Source organism: Mus musculus, chromosome 13 (assembly GCF_000001635.26).
Source record: "Mus musculus strain C57BL/6J chromosome 13, GRCm38.p6 C57BL/6J".
In the NCBI taxonomy this organism is placed as follows: Eukaryota; Metazoa; Chordata; class Mammalia; order Rodentia; family Muridae; genus Mus; species Mus musculus.
In genome coordinates this window covers 19,771,674-19,795,694 of record NC_000079.6, presented here as the reverse complement: position 1 = coordinate 19,795,694, position 24,021 = coordinate 19,771,674, and the positions used below count along the sequence as shown (strand labels likewise).

Sequence of the window (24,021 nt, the reverse complement as noted above, 5' to 3'; positions counted from 1 at the left end):
GGTTCCCCTTCCCTGCACATATACACTTTGGCCTTTAGATTTTCCGAGATACATAATAGAATGGATTTTATGCTGATAGTTTAGGGGCAAATGTGAGTGGGATCCTGTTTCCCAGTCTTGAGAAAGTGTGGGCGTGGCAAGGCTTGTATTATTATTCTCTAGAAGTTAAAAGGCCTAATAGTTTGAAGCGAAGAGACTTGCAAGGTCATTAAATTGCAAGGCTGGGACATAGGCTTATTATATTTCTTTCTGTATCATTTAAATTATTGTGTATCATCATGGCAATTGATACACAATGGCACAAATGTTAGGGAACTAACTAACCCCTTATTTTTTATGAGTTAAGACCCTCCCTTTTAGATAGCATCCATACCTGATACTGCTAATAAAACCAAGAACCGGAGACTAGATAAACCATGGGCCCTAAGGGAAAATCCTACAACTATTATTCTGCTAAATTAACATAGCACTACAATAACCCTAATGGCATACTATTATACATATAGAACAGTACATTGTTCAGCACTCATCAGAAAACCTTCTTTTTTGTAGTAGATGGTAATTAGTACCCAGACATACAGCTGAACAATATAATCATGGTAATTGGTAGTGTGACGCTCCACAATTTTACTCATGGAACTCGTCAATTAATGTGTATTCCAAGGACTGTGTTTCCCTTTAAGATTTCAGAAATTTTAAATTATAAGTGTGGATATTTTCACAGTCTGACACCATAAAAAGAAACCAGGAGAAAGAATTACAGTGTAGCCCATTGTCTTAGTTTGGGTTTCATTGTTGTGAAGAGACACCGTGACCAAGGCAAACTCTTTCAAAAGAAAACGTTTAATTGGGACTGGTTTATGGTTTCAGAAGCTTAGTCAATTATTATGTCAAGAAGCATGGAAGCGTGAAGGCAGACATGGTGCTGGAGGACCTGAAACTTTTACATCTTGAGCCACAGGCAGCAAAAGGACACTGAGTTCCACAATGGGCGTAGCCTTAGCATGTGACAGACTTCATAGCTGGCTCCCACAGTGACATACTTCCTCAAACAAAGCCACATCTCCTAATGGTGCACCTCCCTACGTGTCAAGCACTCAAAATAGTTATGAGGGCCATACCTATTCAAATTACCACGCCCATAGGTTCCAGAGTGTTAGTGTAGATCAGGAATTTTAAGTAATGTAGGTCTCTTGGTAATTAATTGCCAGTCACACAAAAAATTTTGTCTCTGCTACCATGACAGTTTTATGTTTGTGGATTGTATGCCTGTGAGTATATATGTGTTTCTGCATGTTTGTAGGGTGCATGTGCATGTGGAGGCCAAAGTTTGATATTGGGAATCATCTGCAATCCATCTTACTCACTGAGGCAGGGTCCTCAAATTCAGTGCTTGGTGATGCCTACCTGACATCTATGCAGATTTCTGAGGATTTAAACTTGGACCCTCAGGCTTGTGTACAAATACATTAATGGCTGATTCATCTTCCCAGACCTTGCACAACTTGAAAAAGGTTAAAGAGTACTTTAACAGCATTCAATTTAACTTATGATTATTAAAGTAACCTCAAAGAACGTTTATATTCTGCTCAGTTTTCAAGGAACACTTTTTGTTTTAAAGACATGATCCAAGAAAGGAAACTTTTTTGCTATGTGCTGTTTTGATCTGCCCTTGTGTTGCAAGTCCCATTACCCCATGCTGTGTTGCTTCAGGGTGCAGAAACTGGATGTAAGCTCTTATGATTTTCGCAATGGCTTCTCATTAATCTCTATCTCAAGCATTAGGCATTACAGAGCACCTGGGGAGCCCTCATTTGTGTTAGTTTAATCCTCATTAAAGCTGGGAGATATTTATTCTGAATTTTAAAATGCATTGCTATAAGGTTTTCTTTTAAAGACAAAGGCGTCTGGATGTGGGAAGTACGAAAGGACATGTGTTGGTTTGTGGAGTGACTGCCCAGCTGTGTTGGTCTTTTATGCTATGTACCACATTATAGATGAAGACATCACAGCAATTTCACTGCTGTTATTAGGGCAGAAGGCTGATTTCACTTTCTTTTATGCTGTAATCAGACCTTGACAGATTCAAATCTTAGTAGGGCATTTTCCATCCTGTTTTATTTCACATTAAAACACAGTTGTTATAGCAGGTACCAGTAAGCATTAGCACCCTGAGGTGAGGGGTAGCTTCACATGCCTACAGTATCACTGGTCCTTGGAAAAACACACCCCACTATTTAAAACAGGAGTTTGCCATTGTCCAGCGACCCGAGGAGTCATGAAACCCATTCTGATTGGTCCTCTTAGGTCACATGTTCATGCTGAGCTGATGTTAAGGATGAGGTGGGAATGAAGGCACACTGTTCAATTTATCTTAGAACAAGTTAAGAACCTACTTTAGGAGCTGAGATATGAAGTAATTTTCTTCCAATGGCATGGATCTTGGAATGGAAACAGGATTGGAGGAGACAGAGCTGGAGTTTGGGGAGAGAGACACAAGAGGACTATTAACACTGTCCTTCCCCAGTGAAACAACTAGACAACAGACATGCTAAGAAGTGATAAACACAGAAAGGAATTACAACTCCTGCCCTACATGGATATCTATACTTTATTGTGGAGAGAGGTGGGAGTTCTAGCTCTAGTCCAAACATGAAGTGATGTCATAGAGTCAATGTGGTTTTGTTGCTAGCTAGGATGACTACTTTCTGGAAGGAATGATGGATGAGATCCAAAGACAAGGAACAGGAGAACCTGGCTAGGAATGTGTTCAGCCCTGTGTGATAACTTGTTTAGAGAAGTGGGACACACAAAAGGACAAAACTTGTTAGGCAACAAGAGGAACAGAGAAATTAGATGACTAAGTGATGGTCAAGTCTTTGGTAGAACAGAGTGCTCTGAAGGTAAAAAAAGAAAAGTCATCCCTATCACCCCCATTTCACTATTTTATTCAGGTTCATTTCTCCCTAAAGGAAGGAAGGGAGCAAGGGAGGAAGGGAGGGAGAGAGAGGGGGGAGAGAGGAGAGAGAGGAGAGAGAGAGAGAGAGAAAGAGAGAGAGAGAGAGAGAGAGAGAGAGAGAGGGAGAGAGAGAGAGAAAGAAGAAGAAGAAGAAGAAGAAGAAGAAGAAGAAGAAGAAGAAGAAGAAGAAGAAGAAGAAGAAAGAAGAAAAAGAAGAAGAAAAAGAAGACGAAAAATAAGAAAGAAGAAGAAGAAGAAGAAGAAGAAGAAGAAGAAGAAGAAGAAGAAGAAGAAGAAGAAGAAGAAGAAGAAGAAGAAAGAAGAAAAAGAAGAAGAAAAAGAAGAAGAAAAAGAAGAAAGAAGAAGAAGAAGAAGAAGAAGAAGAAGAAGAAGAAGAAGAAGAAGAAGAAGAAGAAGAAGAAGAAGAAGAAGAAGAAGAAGAAGAAGAAGAGAAAATCAGGAAAGTATAGACAACAGTATCATTTCTCATTGGCTGAAAGTGGTAACTTGTGTATCCTTGGGTGCATTAGTCTTGTTTGTTCAAGAAGTCAGTACATGGTAAAGAATCCTCAGTGTGTATGGTTTCTTCTCAGAAGTTTCTATTTAAAAATGAAGTTTCAATGTATACACTTATTTCTGCTTTGTTTTCATAGAGGACAGATGATGGCTGAGTGTTTAATTAAGTTTCCAACCCAAATTCTTTATTTTCAGTGTCTGAGGAAAGAACTTTTATTTATATCCTAGGGAGAAAATGCCTGGTGTGGGGATCTAAGGGTCCTATGAGTACTTAGTAGGGACCAGATTGATGTAAAGTACATGAGAAGCTCTGTAGCCAGTGTGTTTTCATTATCCATCATAGATACTAAGAGAGGCTGTGTACAAAACCAAGGACACATCTGATGTCAGATAGTCCAATTCATTATGAATATTTGAATAAGTTTTATATGTATGTAATTTCTTTTTTATATATTTTGATTAGGTATTTTCCTCATTTACATTTCCAATGCTATCCCAAAAGTCCCCCATACCCTTCCCCCCATCTCCCCTACCCACCCTCTCCCACTTTTTCGTTCTGGCGTTCCCCTGTACTGGGGCACATAAAGTTTGCAAGTCCAATGGGCCTCTCTTTCCAGTGATGGCCGACTAGGCCATCTTTTAATATATATGCAGCTAGAGTCAAGAGCTCTGGGGTACTGGTTGGTTCATAAAGTTGTTCCACCTATAGGGTTGCAGATCCCTTTAGCTACTTGGGTACTTTCTCTAGCTCCTCCATTGGGGGCCCTGTGATCCATCCAATAGCTGACTGTGAGCATCCACTTACGTGTTTACGTGTTGGCCCTGACGTAGTCTCACAAGAGACAGCTATATCAGGGTCCTTTCAGCAAAATCTTGCTAGTGTATGCAATGGTGTCAGCGTTTGGAGGCTGATTATGGGATGGATCCCTGGATATGGCAGTCTCTAGATGTTCCATCCTTTTGTCTCAGCTCCAAACTTTGTCTCTGTAACTCCTTCCTTGGGTGTTTTCTTCCCAATTCTAAGAAGGGGCAGTGTCCACACTTTGTTCTTCATTCTTCTTGAGTTTCATGTGTTTTGTAAATTGTAACATATCTTGGGTATTCTAAGTTTCTGGGCTACTATCCACTTATCAGTGAGTACATATCATTTGAGTTCTTTGGTGATTAGGTTACCTCACTCAGGATAATGCCCTCCAGGTCCAACCATTTGCCTAGGAATTTCATAAATTCATTTTTTTAATAGCTGAGTAGTACTCCATTGTGTAAATGTACCACATTTTTTGTATCCATTCCTCTGTTGAGAGGCATCTGGGTTTTATCCAGGTTCTGGCTATTATAAATTAGGCTGCTATGAAGATAGTGGAGCATGTTTCTTTCTTACTAGTTGGAACATCTTCTGGATATATGCCCAGGAGAGGTATTGTGGGATCCTCCGGTAGTACCATGTAAAATTTTCTGAGGAACCGCCAGAATGATTTCCAGAGTGGTTGTACAAGCTTGCAATCCCACCAACAATGGAGGAGAGTTCCTCTTTCTCCACATCCTTGCCAGCATCTGCTGTCACCTGAATATTTGATCTTAGCCATTCTGACTGGTGTGAGATGGAATCTCAGGGTTGTTTTGAATTGCATTTCCCTGATGATTAAGGATGCTGAACATTTTTTCAGGTGTTTCTCAGCCATTCGGTATTCCTCAGGTGAGAATTCTTTGTTTAGCTCTGAGCCCCATTTTTTAATGGGGTTATTTGATTTCCTGGAGCCCACCTTCATGAGTTCTTTATATATATTGGATATTAGTCCCCTATCTGACTTAGGATAGGTAAAGATCCTTTCCCAATCTGTTGGTGGCCTTTTTGTCTTATTGACGGTGTCTTTTGCCTTACAGAAGCTTTGCAGTTTCATGAGGTCCCATTTGTCAATTCTCCATCTTACAGCACGAGGCTTTGCTGTTCTATTCAGGAATTTTCCCCCTGTGCCAATATCTTCAAGGCTTTTCCTCACTTTCTCCTCTATAAGTTTCACTGTCTCTGGTTTTATGTGGAGCTCCTTGGTCCACTTAGATTTGACCTTATTACAAGGAGATAGGAATGGATCAATTCGCATGCTTCTACATGATAACCACCAGTTGTGCCAGCACCATTTGTTGAAAATGCTGTCTTTCTTCCACTGGATGGTTTTAGCTCCCTTGTCAAAGATCAAGTGACCATAGGTGTGTGGGTTCATTTCTGGGTCTTCAATTCTATTCCATTGGTCTACTTGTCTGTCACTATACCAGTACCATGCCGTTGTTATCAAAATTGCTCTGTAGTAAAGCTTTAGGTCAGGCATGGTGATTCCACCAGAGGTTCTTTTATCCTTGAGAAGAGTTTTTGCTATCCTAGGTTTTTTGTTATTCCAGATGAATTGGCAGATTGCTCTTTCTAATTCGTTGAAGAATTGAGTTGGAATTTTGATGGGGATTGCATTGAATCTGTAGATTGCTTTTGGCAAGATAGCCATTTTTACTATATTGATCCTGCCGATCCATGAGCAAGGGAGATCTTTCCATCTTCTGAGAATTTCTTTAATTTCTTTCTTCAGAGACTTGAAGTTCTTATCATACAGATCTTTCACTTCCTTAGTTAGAGTCACGCCAAGGTATTTTATATTATTTGTGACTATTGAGAAGGGTGTTGTTTCCCTAATTTCTTTCTCAGCCTGTTTATCCTTTGTGTACAGAAAGGCGATTGACTTGTTTGAGTTAATTTTATATCCAGCTACTTCATTGAAGCTGTTTATCAGGCTTAGGAGTTCTCTGGTGGAATTTTTAGGGTCACTTATATATACTATCATATCATCTGCAAAAAGTGATATTTTGACTTCTTTTTTTCCAATTTGTATCCCCTTGATCTCCTTTTGTTGTCGAATTGCTCTGGCTATAGGTAGGGAGAAAGTGGGCAGCCTTGTCTAGTCCCTGATTTTAGTGGGATTGCTTCCAGCTTCTCACCATTTACTTTGATGTTGGCTACTGGTTTGCTGTAGATTACTTTTATCATGTTTAGGTATGGGCCTTGAATTCCTGATCTTTCCAACGCTTTTATCATGAATAGGTGTTGGATTTTGTCAAATGCTTTCTCAGCATCTAACGAGATGATCAGGTGGTTTTTGTCTTTGAGTTTGTTTATATAATGGATTACGTTGATGGATTTTCATATATTAAACCATCCCTGCTTCCCTGAAATAAAACCTACTTGGTCAGGATGGATGATTGTTTTAATGTGTTCTTGGATTCGGTTAGCAAGAATTTTATTGAGTATTTTTGCATCATATTCATAAGGGAAATTAGTGTGAAGTTTTCTATCTTTGTTGGATCTTTCTGTGGTTTAGATATCAGAGTAATTGTGGCTTCATAGAATGAGTTGGGTAGAGTACCTTCTACTTCTATTTTGTGGAATAGTTTGTGCAGAACTGGATTAGATCTTCTTTGAAGGTCTGATAGAACTTTGCACTAAACCCATCTGGTCCTGGGCTTTTTTTGGCTGGGAGACTATTAATGACTGCTTCTATTTCTTTAGGGGATATGGGATCGTTTAGATTGTTAACTTGATCCTGGTTTAACTTTGGTACATGGTATCTGTCTAGAAATTTGTCCATTTCATCCAGGTTTTCCAGTTTTGTTGAGTATAGCCTTTTAAAAAAATATTTATTTATTATATATCTAAGTACACTGTAGCTGTCTTCAGACACACCAGAAGAGGGCATCAGATCTCATTAAGGATGGTTGTGAGCCACCATGTGGTTGCTGGGATTTGAACTCACGACCTCTTCTGCTTTTCGGAAGAGCAGTCAGTGCTCTTAACTGCTGAGCCATCTCTCCAGCCCCTGAGTACAGCCTTTTGTTGAAGGATCTGATGGTGTTTTGGATTTCTTCAGGATCTGTTGTTATGTCTCCCCTTTCATTTCTGACTTTGTTAATTAGGATCCTGTCCCTGTGCCCTCTAGTGAGTCTGCCTAAGGCTTTATCTATCTTGTTGATTTTCTCAAAGAACCAGCTCTTCGTTTGGTTGATTCTTTGAATAGTTCTTCTTGTTTCCACTTGGTTGATTTCACCCCTGAGGTTTAATCATTTCCTGCCATCTATTCCTGTTGGGTGAATTTGCTTCCTTTTTTTCTAGAACTTTTAGGTGTGTTGTCAAGCTGCTAGTGTGTGCTCTCTCTAGTTTCTTTTTGGAGGCACTCAGAGCTATGAGTTTCCCTCTTAGAAATGCTTTCATAGTGTCCTATAAGTTTGGGTATGTTGTGGCTTCATTTTCATTAAACTCTAAAAAGTCTTTAATTTCTTTCTTTATTCCTTCCTTGACCAAGGTATCATTGAGAAGAGTGCTGTTCATTTTCCACGTGAATGTTGGCTTTCCATTATTTATGTTGTTATTGAAGATCAGCCTTAGGCCATGGTGGTCTGATAGGATGCATGGGACAATTTCAATATTTTTGTATCTGTTGAGGCCTGTTTTGTGACCAATTATATGGTCAATTTTGGAGAAGGTCCCGTGAGGTGCTGAGAAGAAGGTATATCCTTTTGTTTTAGGATAAAATGTTCTGTAGATATCTGTTAAATCCATTTGTTTCATCACTTCTGTTAGTTTCAGTGTGTGGCTGTTTAGTTTCTGTTTCCACGATCTGTCCATTGATGAAAGTGGTGTGTTGAAGTCTCCCACTATTATTGTGTGAGGTGCAATGTGTGCTTTGAGCTTTACTAAAGTTTCTTTAATGAATGTGGCTGCCCTTGCATTTGGAGCATAGATATTCAGAATTGAGAGTTCCTCTTGAAGGATTTTACCTTTGATGAGTATGTAGTGTCCCTCCTTGTCTTTTTTGATAACTTTGGGATGGAAGTTGATTTTATTCGATATTAGAATGGCTACTCCAGCTTGTTTCTTCAGACCATTTGCTTGGAAAACTGTTTTCCAGCCTTTCACTCTGAGGTAGTGTCTGTCTTTTTTCCCTGAGATGGGTTTCCTGTAAGCAGCAGAATGTTGGGTTCTGTTTGTGTAGCCATTCTGTTAGTCTATGTCTTTTTATTGGGGAATTGAGTCCATTGACTTTAAGAGATATTAAGGAAAAGTAATTGTTGCTTCCTATTATTTTTGTTTTTAGAGTTGGCATTCTGTTCTTGTGGCTGTCTTCTTTTTGGTTTGTTGAGGTATTACTTTCTTGCTTCTTCTAGGGCATGGTTTCTGTCCTTGTATTGTTTTTTTTTTCTATTATTATCCTTTGAAGGGCTGGATTCATAGAAAGATAATGTGTGAATTTGGTTGTGTCATGTAATACTTTTGTTTCTCCATCTATGGTAATTGAGAGTTTGACTGGGTATAGTAGCCTGGGCTGGAATTTGTGTTCTCTTAGGGTCTGTATAACATCTGTCCAGGATCTTCTGGCTTTCATTGTCTGGTGAAAAGTCTGGTGTAATTCTAATAGGCCTGCCTTTATATGTTACTTGACCTTTTCCCCTTACTGCTTTTAATATTCTATCTTTATTTAGTGCATTTGTTGTTATGATTATTATGTGTCGGGAGTAATTTCTTTTCTGGTCCAGTCTATTTGGAGTTCTGAGGGCTTCTTGTATGTTCATGGGCATCTCTTTCTTTAGTTTTGGGAAGTTTTCTTCTATAATTTTGTTGAAGATATTTGCTGGCCCTTTAAGTTGAAAATCTTCATTCTCATCTACTCCTATTATCTGTAGGTTTGGTCTTCTCATTTTGTCCTGGATTTCGTGGATGTTTTGAGTTAGGATCTTTTTTGCATTTTGTATTTTCTTTGATTGTCGTGCCAATGTTCTCTATGGAATCTTCTGCACCTGAGATTCTCTCTTCCATCTCTTGTGTTCTGTTGCTGATACTTGCATCTATGGTTCCAGATTTCTTTCCTAGGTTTTCTATCTCCAGCATTGCCTCACTTTGTGTTTTCTTTATTGTGTCTACTTCCCTTTTTGGTCTTGGATGGTTTTATTCAATTCCATAACCTGTTTGGTCATGTTTTCCTGCAATTCTTTAAGGGATTTTTGTGCTTCCTCTTTAAGGTCTTCTACCTGTTCAGCAGTGTTCTCCTGTATTTCTTTAAGTGAGTTATTAAAGTCCTCCTTGATGTCCTCTACCATCATCATGAGATATGTGTTTAAATCAGGGACTATCTTTTCGGGTGTGTTGGGGTGCCCAGGACTGGGTGGGGTGGGAGTGCTGAGTTCTGATGATGGTGAGTGGTCTTGGTTTCTGTTAGTAAGATTCTTAAGTTTGCCTTTCGCCATCTTATAATCTCCAGAGTTAGTTGTTGTAGTTGTCTCTGGTTAGAGCTTGTTCTTCAGGTGATTATGTTAGCCTCTGTCAGCAGACCTGGGAGACTAGCTCTCTCCTGAGTTTCAGTGTTCAGAGTACTCTCTGCAGGAAAGCTCTCTTCTTGCAGGGAAGGTGCCCAGATATCTGGTGTTCAAACCTGCCTCCTGGCAGAAGTTGTGATCCACTCACAGAGGTCTAAAGATCCCATGGAGGGTCCTGTGTGTACCTTGCAGGTGTCTGCAGAATCTGCGCCCAAGCTACCCTGGTGCTGGCAGGGCCTGGAAGGGACTTGGCCCCTGATCAGGCCGGGTTTTCTGCTTCCCTAATTAATGCAGTCTCAGGTCCCGTGAGATGTGATTGGAGCAACAGCTGTGTTCCACTCACCAGAGGTCTTAAGATCCCATGGAGGGTCCTGTGGGTACCTTGCAGGTGTCTGCAGACTCCGCGCCCTAACTACCCCGGTGCTGGTGGGGACCGGAAGGTGTATGTAATTCCTTATGTATGCTCTAAAAGGGCAGAAGACTAGTGGATATAGATGAGTCATCATAAGAAAAAAAATAACTTGTGTCAAATGCACAGAAGAGAAATCTGTTTTCTTTCACTTCAAGCTATGGAGCCCAACGCTGAACTAAAAAGAGAACTGATCATACATCTTACTGGCAGTTAGGGCTGTTGAGGATATCTCTGAAAAACTGGAGCCAGGTTGTTAAAGTCTGCAGAGATTGTGAGTTTGCTGCCTGCTGCTTTTCAGATCACTCCAGAGAAGAGCATCTGACCATTAGCAATCGTTCCAGAGCTGGCGTTTGTCTTTGTGTCCTGACACTTGTCCACATTCTTTTTTTCACCCACTCTCTGATCATCCGATCCTTTCTGCTCCTCTATTCTATTTAAGCACAGTCTGGTTGTGTTGTTTTCCTCCACTATGTTCCCACCTATGCTTTAATGGCACAGTCTTCTTTTATCTCCTTTCCCCCCTCACATAGTCCGTTTTCTTTGTGGAATTTCTTGAGGAATTTGACTGCATTTTACCTTGGATCCTTAGTTTATTTCCATGCAATTAATTAACTTAACAGGGATGAGGACAAAATACTCAACAAAGGTAAGAAAGAGAGAAGATGTACCCTTAAGAAGGAAGGGTATGTTTTGATTCACAGTTTGGGGGGTTTTCTGTCATGACAAGAAAGGCTTGACAGAGACCATGAGGCAACTGATCACATTTTGTTCACAGTCAGGAAACAGGGATCAAAGGACATGGATGCTCAGTCTGCTCTTTACAGGTGACCTCATCTGGAACCCCAGACCATAGGATGGTGCCATCTAAAGGAAAGTGTTCTTTCCATCTCAGTTACATAATCTAGCCACTTTCTCCCAGGCATGCCTAAAGGACCTGTCTCTTACACAATCCTAGATACTGTCAGCTTGCCAATGTTATCCATCACAGCAATCTTTACACACCTCTTGGGTAAACAGGTGCATTTTAAATTAAATGCAAGTTTTTCATGATGTTCAGAAAGAGAATTTATAATAAAGATAACTGGTAATTGATACTCTGGTCTCAACATCTGGCAAAGTATTCCTTCATCTCTAGGCTGAAGTGAACAAATTATATGAAAAGTTTGCATCATTCAAAAGCATAGAAATAGTAAAAGTGATAAGAATAAAACCATAAACTAAGCAAATAGCTCACAAAAGTATGCAGATTTTTCTGTGTATTCAGCACCATATGAGCTAAATGATCATGGTGACTATACAAATGGAGATTCTAATATAATAAGAAAAATGGTCAATCAATATATGAAGAAATAAAAAAACATTTACAGTTGAACATTATATTCAGTGATATGAAGACAGTAAAACAGCAATTCAAGATACGTTTAATTGATTGGGGATATCACTGGTGACCAAGCAGCCTATTCAAAACAAATCCAGGCCAACTCTCGGCCAGTCATCAGTTTAATGGAAGGGGCTGTTTGGAGGCTTAAAGAATAGCTTTCTTGTTTGTACATGTTTCATTGGTAGATCTTGATTTTCTTTTGTAATCTGAAAAGGATATGATACAAAGTATACCTGATTTATTTTTTGAAATGTCCATAAAGATCTGGGTTGTTCAGTTGTTTCAGAAGCAGAAGTGGGGTGGAGGTTGTTGGTTGCTTGGCAACTGGTTCAATCACAGAACAGTTATGTTATTTGAGTTTAAGGAGGCACCCAGTGTGGACTAAGAAATAGACCAAAATAGAACTGTAAAAACCCAGATCTCTGTTAACACGTAGAATTTAGGATTGACCATCTTGTTGCCTGCCAGTCTAGAAATGCATTTTTTCCCTTTTTAATCTGTATGTGTTATTCTCTTATTCAATATATCTCAACCATAGATTCCCTTACCTCTGCTCCTCCCAGTTCCCTCTCCTCCCACCTCCCTTCTTTTCCAGGTACACTATCCCATATACCCTTAGAAAAGAGTAGGTCTCTTGGGGACATTGACTGCACATGGCACAAGAAGATACAATAAAACTAGGCAAAACCCTAACATCAAGGCTGGGTGAGGCAACCCAGTAGGAAGAAAAGCACCATGTTCTCCTCATGTTCTTGACCCCTCTGACTCCCATAGTTCCTCCCTCTCTGGTTAGGTTCCCTGAACTCTGAGAGGGACCTGATAGAAATCTTCAACCTGGGTTCTCTCTCCACCTAATGCTTGACTGTGGCTCTTCACTTCCATCAGCTTCTTTGATGACAACTGGACAATTAGAGCAGGGACTAATCTGTAAATATATCAGAGCAGTTGTAGCAACCATTCCTTTGATTTTATTTTTTTACTTTTTATTTTTGCCAATCATGTTGGCAACTCTAGGTCTCTAGGCTATCTATTCTTTGGTTCCTGGTCATCCAGGGAGTGTTGGGCATGAACTCCCTCTGGTGATATGGGCCACACATTAGATCAGTCATTGCTGGTTAATGCCCACAAGTTCTGAATCACCCTTCCTACCTAGCACATATTGCCAACAGGACAGATTGTAGGTTGAAAGTTTTATGGCCGGGTTGGTGTCGTAGTCCCATGGCTGAAAGCCTTTCCTGGTTACTGAAGCTAGCTTGTTCAGGCTTCACATCTTCCCAAGAGTCCTGACTAGAGTCACTCTTGTAGATTCCAGGGAGTTATTACTGTACTTGGTATCCACATTGGCCCCCAAATGCCTTTTGATTCCACTTTTCTTCCCATACTCTCTTCCTCCATTACTTCCTCTGAACCTAATCCCATTTCCATCATTCCCACTCACCCCAGTTCACCTGTTTCTATTCTACTTCCCCTTCTCGGGGAGATCAACGTGTTCCCCGTAGAACTCTGCTTGTTCCTTAGCCTCTCTCTCGGTCTGTGGATCGTAGCATGATTATCATTTACTTAACAGCTAATAGCTACTTATGAGTGAGTACATAAAATGTTTGTTTTTCATGGTTGGGGTTAACTCAGGAAAAATTTTTCTAGTTCTAACTATTTGCCTGCAAATTTCATGATGTCATATTTCTTTTAAAATACAGAGTAATAATCCATTGTGTAAATGTACCACATTTTCTTTCCCAATTCGTTGGTTGTTTCCACATCCTATTATGAGCAGAATTGAGCGAGTGTCCTTGTGGTACGATGGATGGTCCTTTAGGCATGTGGCTAGGAGTGGTATAGCTGGGTGTTGAGATATAAGTATCCCCAAAATTTTTGAGGAACTTCCATAGTGATTTCTAGGGTGCTGTACAAGTTTTCACTCCCACCAGCAATGGTGGATGTTTCTCCTTGTTCCACAACCTTCCTAGAATGAACTGTCACTTGTATTTTTGATCTTAGCTATTCTGATAGGTGTAATATGGGCTCTCAGATTCTTTTTGATTTGCATTTCCCTGATGGCTAAAGATGTTGAACATTTCTTTATGTGTTTTTAAGCCTATTGAGAATTCTATTTACATCAGTACCCCATTTTTAGTTGGACTACTTGGCTTAATGATTTTTTTTAGTTCATTAGATATTTTGAAAATTAGCCCTCTGTCAGATATGAAAATTGGTGAAAAATCTTTTCCTATTCTGTAGCTGCTGTTTTGTCCTATGTCTTATGAGGCTTTTCAGTTTCATGAAGTCCCATTTATTGATTGTTGTTCTTAGTGCCTGAGCTATTGTTCTGTTCAGGAAGTTGTCCCCTGTTTTCATGGCAGTTGTCCACTTTCTCTTCTATTATGTTCAGTGTATCTGATTTTATGTTGGTGTCTCTCATCCACTTGGACTTGAGTGTTTTTCAGGGTGACACAGATCCATCTGCATTTCTGCATTTTTCTATATGTAGACATCCAGTGAGACAGTACCATTTGTTGAAGATGGTTTCTTTTTTTCCATTTTGTATTTCAGGTTTCTTTATAAAAAATCAGGTGTCCATGCATGTGTGGATTTATGTCTGTGCCTTTGATTCAATTCTATTGATCAACATGTCTGTTTTATGCTAATATCATACTTTATTTTATTTTTTTATGGTTCAGTAGTACAGCCTGAAATCAGGGATGGTGATACCTTCAGAAGTTCTTTTATTGGACAGGATTCTTTTAGCTGTCCTGGGCTTTTTGTTTATTCACTTGAAGCTGAGTATTGTCCTTCAAGGTCTGTAAAGAATTGTGTTTTTTATGAGGATTGCACTGAATCATAGATTGCTTCTGATAGAAGCATAGGTGATCTTTCTGACTTCTAATATTTCTCCAACTCATTTCTTCAAATTCTTGAAGTTTTTGTTATATAGGTCTTTCACTCAGCAGTGCATTTTCTATGCACAAATTTGCCAAGAAAATCTCAGTTGAGGTTTGGATGGCTGTCTTTCTTCTTCCTTCCTCCAGGATTGGCACTTTCTAAAAATCACCCTAACTTTAACATAAATTTCACCCTGTTTCACAATAGAAAAATAGGTTTTAGCATTTTGTAGAAATGACCTAAAGATTTCTAGCAGCCACATTCCCATCCTCACAATAGCGACAGTCATCCTTTCCTCGGCATCTGTGAATCATGCGTCAGTTTTCCAGGAAGGGATTAAATGTTCCATCTTAGAGAAGTCAGAGGTCGACCACTGCAGCCATGCTGAGAGAGAGTGTGCAGCACAGGGATAGCTGAAAGCAAGCCAGATAGAGAACCTGAAGATTAGATGGGGCACTGAGGCAATTTGCACCACACCTTCCAGTGGGGACTTTTGTGAAAAAAATTTTCTATCAGATGATGAATGAGATGGTGAATAAAATTTTGGGACTAAAAGTTGAGGGGATAAAAGTGAAAGGTAGATTTCCAATGTTACAGAAGCTCTTTAGGTCTAAGTCAAAGAAGGATGGAGACCAGCATGAAGTGCAGAAAATGCATCCACACCCTAAAGAACAGCAGAGCCTGGTAACAGCAAGAATCTGAGGAGAGGATGCTCTTGTGGAGATCAGTATTCATTAAGGCATATCTAACTGTTACTACAGCTGTGCTGTATGAGAAGGGAGTGTGGAGTGAGGAGAGTTGGGTGGCCTTCAGGAAGGCTTGGGATGCAGAAGGAGGTGGGAGAAGAACCTGGAGCTACGCAGAAAACAGTCAGAGGAAAGGCACAGTATGACTCAAGTCTGGCACTTCAAGACCTTTGAGAAGAGGACCACAACTGGCTACTCTCCTGGGCTTTGCTCGAGACAGGACAGAAAGCACTTACAAATGCCACGCCAGGTGCCCTTTGATGGCTAGGTGTTCTATGCCTTGGGTGTAGTCATCTGGGGCAGAGAATGTGAACAGTCCCCACCCTAAGAAATTCTCAGCATGATTTTCCATTTCAAAGGTGAAAGATATAAGGTTCAGAAGAGTTAAAAAGATATTTTAGAAGAGCTTGGGATTTTTTTTTCAGGGACAAATTAAAATTTGGTAATTAAGTTTAGAATACAGTGTTGCCTCCCTGGCATTGCGACAGGATGAGCTTCTTTTCCAGCATTTATCAGTCTTAGAGAACTGAGTAGGCCCATTTAAATGATCTCTCTAAGTCTTCTGTTTCATATGCAAATGAATTGCCCTCAAGAATCTTAGCAACTGGTCATGGAGATATAAGCAGAGGAAAGACAGGGACTAGCTGGTTCTCTAGAATTCCCAGCCAGGGAGAGCATGATGTTGCAGTAGAGGTCTGTGATCCAGTCCCCCATGATATGGCTCTGAGAGCCTAATTAGTGTTGGTAGTTAGCTGAGGGGATGAAAGAGACCTGCTAATTTCCACAGCCTTATATCTCTTCTTTCAACATCTGAGTAACAAGTACTCATATTTCAGAATCCTTGGGAGCATAATAACTAATGTATATATAATCTTTATTTGGTGCCAGAATTGGGAGAGGGACTCACAACTTGGAACCCCAGATAGCTGTAATCAGAGCAAACATGCTCAGTATTGGTGAGAAAGAAGAACCCCAGAAGCACCTGAAGATGGAACGTGAGTATAGTTCATAGACACCCTGGACTATGGATCACAGGTTAGAGGGGAGCTCTGGCAGATCAAAATCACTTTAGAATTATGGCACTTTCCAACCATAGATGTTAACTCATTCTCCGAAAGAAACACCTATTTCCTTCATAAATAAGGCTTCACATTTTCAATTTTTATTTTAAAATTCAAGCTTTACTGGCAGAACATAAACTAAGTGCTGTAAAGCAAAAGCTAAAATTCAATATTCATCTGATGAAACCATCCAGGAAAACAGACCCAGCCACATATTCCGACAGTTTCTGCTGTCTCCTGCTGCTGTTGATACTCTATGGCTTTGATGCCACTGCGGTAGCTGAACTGCTTGGCAGATTATGTTCATTATCAAGATGGAAATCACTGATTTCTCCAGGGCTCTGCTTGGTGAGGAAGGGGAATGAAAACAAGAGGAGCCTGCAGAACCACTGTGGGGGAGGCGGGGGGGGGGGGGGGGGAGGCTGGGGGGGGGGGAGTTCCCTTCCAGGTGGATTAGCTCACAGAGAACTGCAAGCTAGTGTGTGGCTCATGGCATGATGACAGCATTTCTCAAAGCTTCATCTTGCGTATTTCAGAAACACAACCACAAGAAAAGCAAGTAAAGATGAAGCTTAGAGTTGACTCACTAGGAAAGGCTTACATTAGAAAGATAAGAATAGATTTTGACCTCCAGTCATATTTATTATGTTTCAAATTAAATCAGTTTTGTCCTATAAATCTATATTCATAAATATTTACCCATAATATGGCTAATGAAATGTCATCTAGAAATGATGTAAAACATGAACAAAACTTAATTCACAAAAATGTTTGCCAAGATTTTTATGGTGACCTTTAGACACATGCCACCAGTGAGCACTTGGCTGATCAACCCTGGAGGCAGCAACTCTATGAAACACTGTGCCATCTACCATTTAAAGGTGTGGACACTTCATGGCTCAGCATCTTAGAAACATCGATGTTGAAAACTGAAATACAATAGGTCATAAATAACCCAGATGCATAAAAGATACTGAGAAATAGACTGAATAGTATAAAACATTTGCTGAAGGAAAATTTCCTTAGTTTCTTTTAGTTGCTCTTCTTACAATAAGATTAAAAGACAAAATCACTGAGGAAAGAAAAGGGAAGGGAAGGGAAGGGAAGGGAAGGGAAGGGAAGGGAAGGGAAGGGAAGGGAAGGGAAGGGAAGGGAGAAGGGGGAAGGGAAAGGAAGGGAGAAGGGGGAAGGGGGAAGGGGGAAGGGGGAAGGGGGAAGGGGGAAGGGGGAAGGGGGAAGGGGGAAGGGAAGTGGGAGGGAAGGGAAGTGGGAGGGAGGGAATGGGAGGGAATGGGAGGGAAGAGCAGAGCAGAACAAAGTAAAGGAACAACAACAACAACCAAGAAACCATGGCAGTGGTCAGGAGGAAATAAAGCTGACTTCAGGGCAGATGAGCAGGTGGATAGTAACACAGGTTACATGGTGGTGAAGAATGAAAGAGAGTCTGCTACATACAGTGCTATAGGTGAACCAGGCCTAGAGTGGGGTGGAATGAGCTCATGAAAACAGCCTTACCTACTCTCTTCTGGTTCTTGCTTTATGATGTCTTGGTGCTTCAAGTCACTAGCATTGCTGACTACACCAGCTCATCTCATCCTTGAAGATACACTCTGACCCCACTGGGTAGCAGAATCTGCAGGCAGTTCCAGACACTCCTGCTTCATGGCTTCTCCTTCAAAGCCTCACACTTACCATGCTCTGTAGCTATAACTTCTACATTTTGACTACGGCAGCAAAATTACCATACTTCTTCCCTTTTCAAGGTCGTAGATACAAAATCCTTTCTCACCATTGATTTTTAGCAGTTTTCTATAATATCTTTCCTATCTTTAGGTCAGTAATTGTCATTTTTTATTCAAAGAAAATACATTACAACTTCTCTTTGGCTTTCTGTGATTGGCAGCTAGTGCTTTGTTCCTGTTATTAAGTAAAACAAGGATTATGAGAAAGAAAACCACCATGACACTTGAAGAGCAGTTCTGATAACTAGAGACTTCTCGTCAGTATAGGGAGTGTCGCATCATGGCAAGGAAACACTGAACAAAGACATGGACACACTGAATCAAGGGATGGACTAATCATGTCCTATGAGGGAAGGCGACAAGAAATTTCATGGCACAGAAATGCAGGCAATTAAAATCATGATTTTTTTTAAAGCAGTAGGTTTAAACCTTGGAAAGTGAATCATGGAGAAAAGGGAATGACTGGGTCATGTTGTGTGTAGGTCTGACCTCCCCTCCCCTAACTGGTCACATAAGCATGCTTGCCTAGCACTATGCTTCTCTGTGGAGTTAGAAGAACTCAGCAGTGTACTACAGAGCAATTGTGATAAAAACTGCATGATACTGGTACAGTGACAGACAGGTTGATCAATGGAATAGGATTGAAGACCCAGAAATGAACCCACACACCTATGGTCACTTGATCTTTGACAAAGGAGCTAAAACCATTCAGTGGGAAAAAGACAGCATTTTCAACAAATGGTGCTACCTCAACCGGCAGTTATGTAGAAGCATGCGAATTGATCCATTCCTATCTCCTTGTAATAAGGTCAAATCTAAGTGGACCAAGGAGCTCCACATAAAACCAGAGACACTGAAACTTATAGAGGAGAGAGTGGGGAAAAGCCTCGAGGATATGGGCACAGGGGGAAAATTCCTGAATAGAACAGCAATGGCTTGTGCTGTAAGATTGAGAATCGACAAATGGGACCTCATAAAACTGCAAAGCTTCTGTAAGGCAAAAAGACACCGTCAATAAGACAAAAAGGCCACCAACAGATTGGGAAAGGATCTTTACCTATCCTAAGTCAGATAGGGGACTAATATCCAATATATATAAAGAACTCAAGAAAGTGGACTCCAGAAAATCAAATAACCCCATTAAAAAATGGGGCTCAGAGCTGAACAAAGAATTCTCACCTGAGGAATACCGAATGGCTGAGAAACACCTGAAAAAATGTTCAGCATCCTTAATCATCAGGGAAATGCAAATCAAAACAACCCTGAGATTCCACTTCACTCCAGTCAGAATGGCTAAGATCAAAAATTCAGGTGACAGCAGATGCTGGCGAGGATGTGGAGAAAGAGGAACACTCCTCCATTGTTGGTGGGATTGCAAGCTTGTACAACCACTCTGGAAATCAGTTTGGCGGTTCCTCAGAGAATTGGACATAGTACTACCGGAAGATCCAGCAATACCTCTTCTGGGCATATATCCAGAAGATGCCCCAACTGGTAAGAAGGACACATGCTCCACTATGTTCATAGCAGCCTTATTTATAATAGCCAGATGCTGGAAAGAACCCAGATGCCCCTCAACAGAGGAATGGATACAGAAAATGTGGTACATTTACACAATGGAATACTACTCAGCTATTAAAAAATGAATTTATGAAATTCCTAGGCAAATGGATGGACCTGGAGGGCATCATCCTGAGTGAGGTAACCCAAACACAAAGGAACTCGCACAATATGTACTCACTGATAAGTGGATATTAGCCCAGAAACTTAGAATACCCAAGATACAATTTGCAAAACACGTGAAACTCAAGAAGAAGAAAGACCAAAGTATGGATAATTCTTAGAATGGGGAACAAAATGGGGAACTCCCTCCCATGGAGGGAGTTACAGAGACAAAGTTTGGAGCTGAGATGGAAGGATGGACCATCCAGAGACTGATGCACCTGGGGATTGATTCCATAGACTGCCACCAGACCCAGACACTATTGCGTATGCCAGCAAGATTTTGCTAACAGGACCCTGATATAGCTATCTCTTGTGAGGCTCTTTCAGTGCCTGGCAAAAACAGAAGCGGATGCTCACAGTCACTTATTGGATGGAACACAGGGCCCCCAATGGAGGAGCTAGAGAAAGTACCCAAGGAGCTAAAGGGTTCTGCAACCCTAGAGGAGGAACAACAATATGAACTAACCAGTACTCCCAGAGCTCGTGCCTCTAGCTGCATATGTAGCAGAAGATGGCCTAGTCGGCCATCATTGGGAAGAGAGGCCCTTGGTCTTGTGAAGATTATATGCCCCAGTACAGGGGAATGCCAGGGCCAGGAAGAGGGAGTGGGTGGGTTTTGGAGCAGGGCGGGCGGGGGGAGGGTATAGGGGACTTTCAGGATAGCATTTGAAATGTAAATGAAGAAAATATCTAATAAAAAATGGAAAAGAACTCAGCAGTAAGGGTGACAAAAAGGCTAGACAGTTTTGAATCCCTCAGGAATTTTAGGCACAGCACTTTGCAGTCTTTTTTTCTTTTTTTCTTTTTTTAAAGAGCAAATCACAATCCCTGGATAGATTTCTTTGAAGCAAAAGGACAGGGTGGGGTGGAGGGGGGACAATCAAAATGCACAAGGCATCTTAATAAGGTGTCTCAATAAGGAAGAGCAGCCAGGCAGTCTTCCCCTTCCCCTTCCCTGGGAGGACTGCACAGAGACTTGGGCCACTTCCCTTCTAGGTAACCAGAAGGTGAGAGAGAGAGAGAGAGAGAAAGAGAGAGCGTGAGAGAGGGAGGGAGGGAGGGAGGGAGGGAGGGAGGGAGGGAGGGAGGGAGGGGGAGGGAGGGAGGGAGGGAAGGGAGGGAGGGAGGGAGGGAAGGAAGGAAGGAAGGAAGGAAGGAAGGAAGGAAGGAAGGAAGGAAGACATTTAGCCTCTCAAGAGAGAAGTGAGACTTTAAACCAGACTTTCTCTGCCTGCATTGGAAAAAAAAAATAAATTAATGTACTGTTTAAGTATTTTATATGTGTATGTAATTATTCATTCTGCTTACATTCATCTCCTACCATTATTTATACCCAGTCCAGTCCTCCCAGCCCCACGTCTCCATTCCCCTTTCACATTTTTCTGTTATTTCCGTTGTTTAGTTTTTGCACTGGAGTGAGTGGTCTTTGGTTATATAGGCTCCAGGTCTCATTTCACTGGAAGCTGTTCAAGAGGAGATTTCTTTTTTATAGCCATTGATTTTGAAGGGCCAGGTGATTATTTCTAGGATGCAGACAAAAATGACCGCCAGAGAGTGAAAATATAAAAAGTGTGTGGGAGGAGGGGGGCTGTAAATGCTACTTCTGTTATGTGATTTCCTCAAATGGGTTTCTCTCGATTGATCTGTTGTTGCCGTTCATCTACTGTTGGTATTTTTATCTTGGCGGTTTTTTTTTTTTTTTTTTTTTTTTTTTTTGGTTTTCGGTAGGCTAAGACAGTCTTTACTGCGCCTCTGTCACCCAGAGTTCTTGGTGTGCTTCGGATAGCTTGTTGCTGATTTTCCAAGAGCGATTAAAGTGTCTGCTTTCATTCCTTTCCAACTAATATTGGAATCTGGATGTGATTTTCTTGGGCTGGACAAAGGTGGAGGACTGACACCCCCCCGCCCCTGCTCCCTGAAGCTGTTCCCGTTCTATCTGGGCTCCAGAACCTCTCATGCTCCTAACGAGTGAGCTAGAGGTTCCGCGGACTTAACACAGGACACGGCCACCACCACGGGGATTTTTGCCTCTGGAACAAAACAGAGATCCGAGGTTAGCCAGTGAGTGCCTGGCTCTCTTCTGAAGGTTCATATGTGGGTCTCAGTGCCTTCAGCAATTTAATCTAGTCTCGCAACACGAGGATCTTCAGTTTCACAAAAGACTGTAGTTCTGTGTTCTTGGTCCTCTGGTCTGTAGCCCATGTGTTCCTTGTGCCCTGGGGATGCAGTAGAGTAAGGCCAAGTGGAGAAAGAAGACAAGGGAGAGGGAAGGCTGCTGAGAAGTGCTGCTCAGAAAACGACTGGGTAGTGCTGAATCCCTGCAGTGGAATGCTCAAGGGCCTCCCAGGGATGTTAACCCAACATGGAGTAACAGGCTACATTAAGACCAGGCACCGTGCACAGGGCTGGGTGGAGCCACCCAGTAGGAGGAAACGGGTTCCAAGAGCAGTAAAAGAAAGAGATATCCCCGACACCCACTAGTCGGAGTCCCGTAAGAAAATCAAGCTACACAACCTTAACATATTTTCAGAGGACCTAGCACATACCCATTCAGGGTCAATGACTGCTTCGGGAGTCTACATAGATCATTCTGTGGCCATGTTCTCCTGGTGTCCTCAACCCCTCTGTCTTTTTTAAAGTAATGGCTTTATGAGATGATTCGCCAAGTATATGATTTATTTTTTAAATTCAGTTATTTTTCTAAATTACACCATTCTAGAAATAATTTCTTTTAAAAAATACAAAGCAAACGAATCACACATCATTTATATTGGTTCAGTTATTCAGCTCATTAACGGTTTTGGCTGTATTTTGAGACAGTCCTGTGAAGCCCAGGCTGACTCCAATCCCTGGCTGTGTTGGTTTCTCAAGTGCTGCATTATAGCACGCCACCAATCTTAGGTAGGATTGTTGACTTTTATTATTATTATTATTATTATTATTATTATTATTATTATTATTATTATTATTGTATGATGCTGGCTTGCAGGTTTTCTGTTCGCTATTGTCCTTCCTGCCTTTGATTATTTCTCTTCTCGTGGTTTGTAAGCAGCATGTTTTATTGATTACGTGGTGATTTTGTGCTTCATTAGAATTTATAGGATGCCCAGTTTTAATCATTAAACATTTATATATCAAGAAGATAATACTCACAAAGACTGAATCCAAATTCTGGATTAAAATAGGAACAAAGCAGGTTTGTTTGTTTGCTTTTTAATTCTAGTATAGTGATCAGTAGGACAAATGGGCAGACAAACAAAATACCTACGTGCACAGGAACATAAGGCATACAAACAGGCAAATACGTGTGTAACGCATCGGTACGAGCTGCAGAGACAAATGCCATCGACAAGGACAGTCAATGTGGATGACATCATCATTTCAAACAGAAAAGTAAGGAGGAAGTCTCTGAGTAAGGACTGTGGCCAGAGCATGAAAGAAGCTAGCAAGCTCAACAGCTGTCTGGAGAACAGTCTAAAAAGGTGGTCTTTACATGTGTCCAAGAGCCCTGAGGCAGAGGTATGTCTATGGTCATGTTCAGGTGTCGTATATTAATAAGGGAAGAGATTGAAGATGAGACTAAAGGCAAAGCTTGTCAGGATTCCCCGCAAGATGATGTAGAATACCTCTAAGCTTCGGTGTGATTCTGGGCAAGGTGAGAGGCCACTGGAGAATTGTGGGAGGAGTGATCTCATTTCCTGTTAGCAGATAACTCTGCTTGTTGAGCCGAGGACAGACAATAAAAGAGGCCTCAAAGAAAAAAAAGAACTCAAGAGTTTGTTGTAAAGAGTCAGCTGAGAGATGAATTTCAACAGTCAAAGAGCTGAAAATATACCTACCCCAGACTGATTTTGCTTAATTTAAATAACATTTATTTATAAGTAATTATTTCTGTCCATTTACAGAACTCTTATAAAATGACGTAAAGAACCCCAGTATTTGCTTAGCCTAGATTCCTCTATTGCCTTTGACAACACTGACTTTTCACAATTTAAAATATAAGCATTCTGCAACTTTTGAATTAACTTGAAGATTAACTGGGAGGATTAGGTCTTTATTGTTAGCATGTTTTTAATTATTTGCATAATTGTAAAAAATGATGGGTTTCATTAAGACATTTATTTACATGTGCTAATATATACTTGCTAATATTCACCCACTTTACCCTCCCTCATCCTCTCCTGCTTCCTGCTGGTCCTTTACCTTTGTCCAAAGAGTTCTCATTCACTCTCATTGGTGTATGCATGC

General features: G+C 40.8%; 1 protein-coding gene across 9 annotated transcripts in view; it reads left to right on the top strand.

Annotated features, from left to right (window-relative positions):
• The window catches only part of Gpr141 (G protein-coupled receptor 141), a 74,657-nt gene that overhangs the window by 28,642 nt on the left and 21,994 nt on the right, over window positions 1-24,021 (top strand). For 5 of the 9 annotated variants that reach the window (XM_006516704.3, XM_011244316.2, XM_011244313.2 and 2 more), the window contains one exon: window positions 16,134-16,240. The exons of the other annotated variants lie outside the window; for them this stretch is intronic. The gene's annotated coding sequence lies outside the window, so the exon portion shown is untranslated. The remainder of the gene's footprint in view (window positions 1-16,133; window positions 16,241-24,021) is intronic. 9 annotated transcript variants of the gene reach the window in all.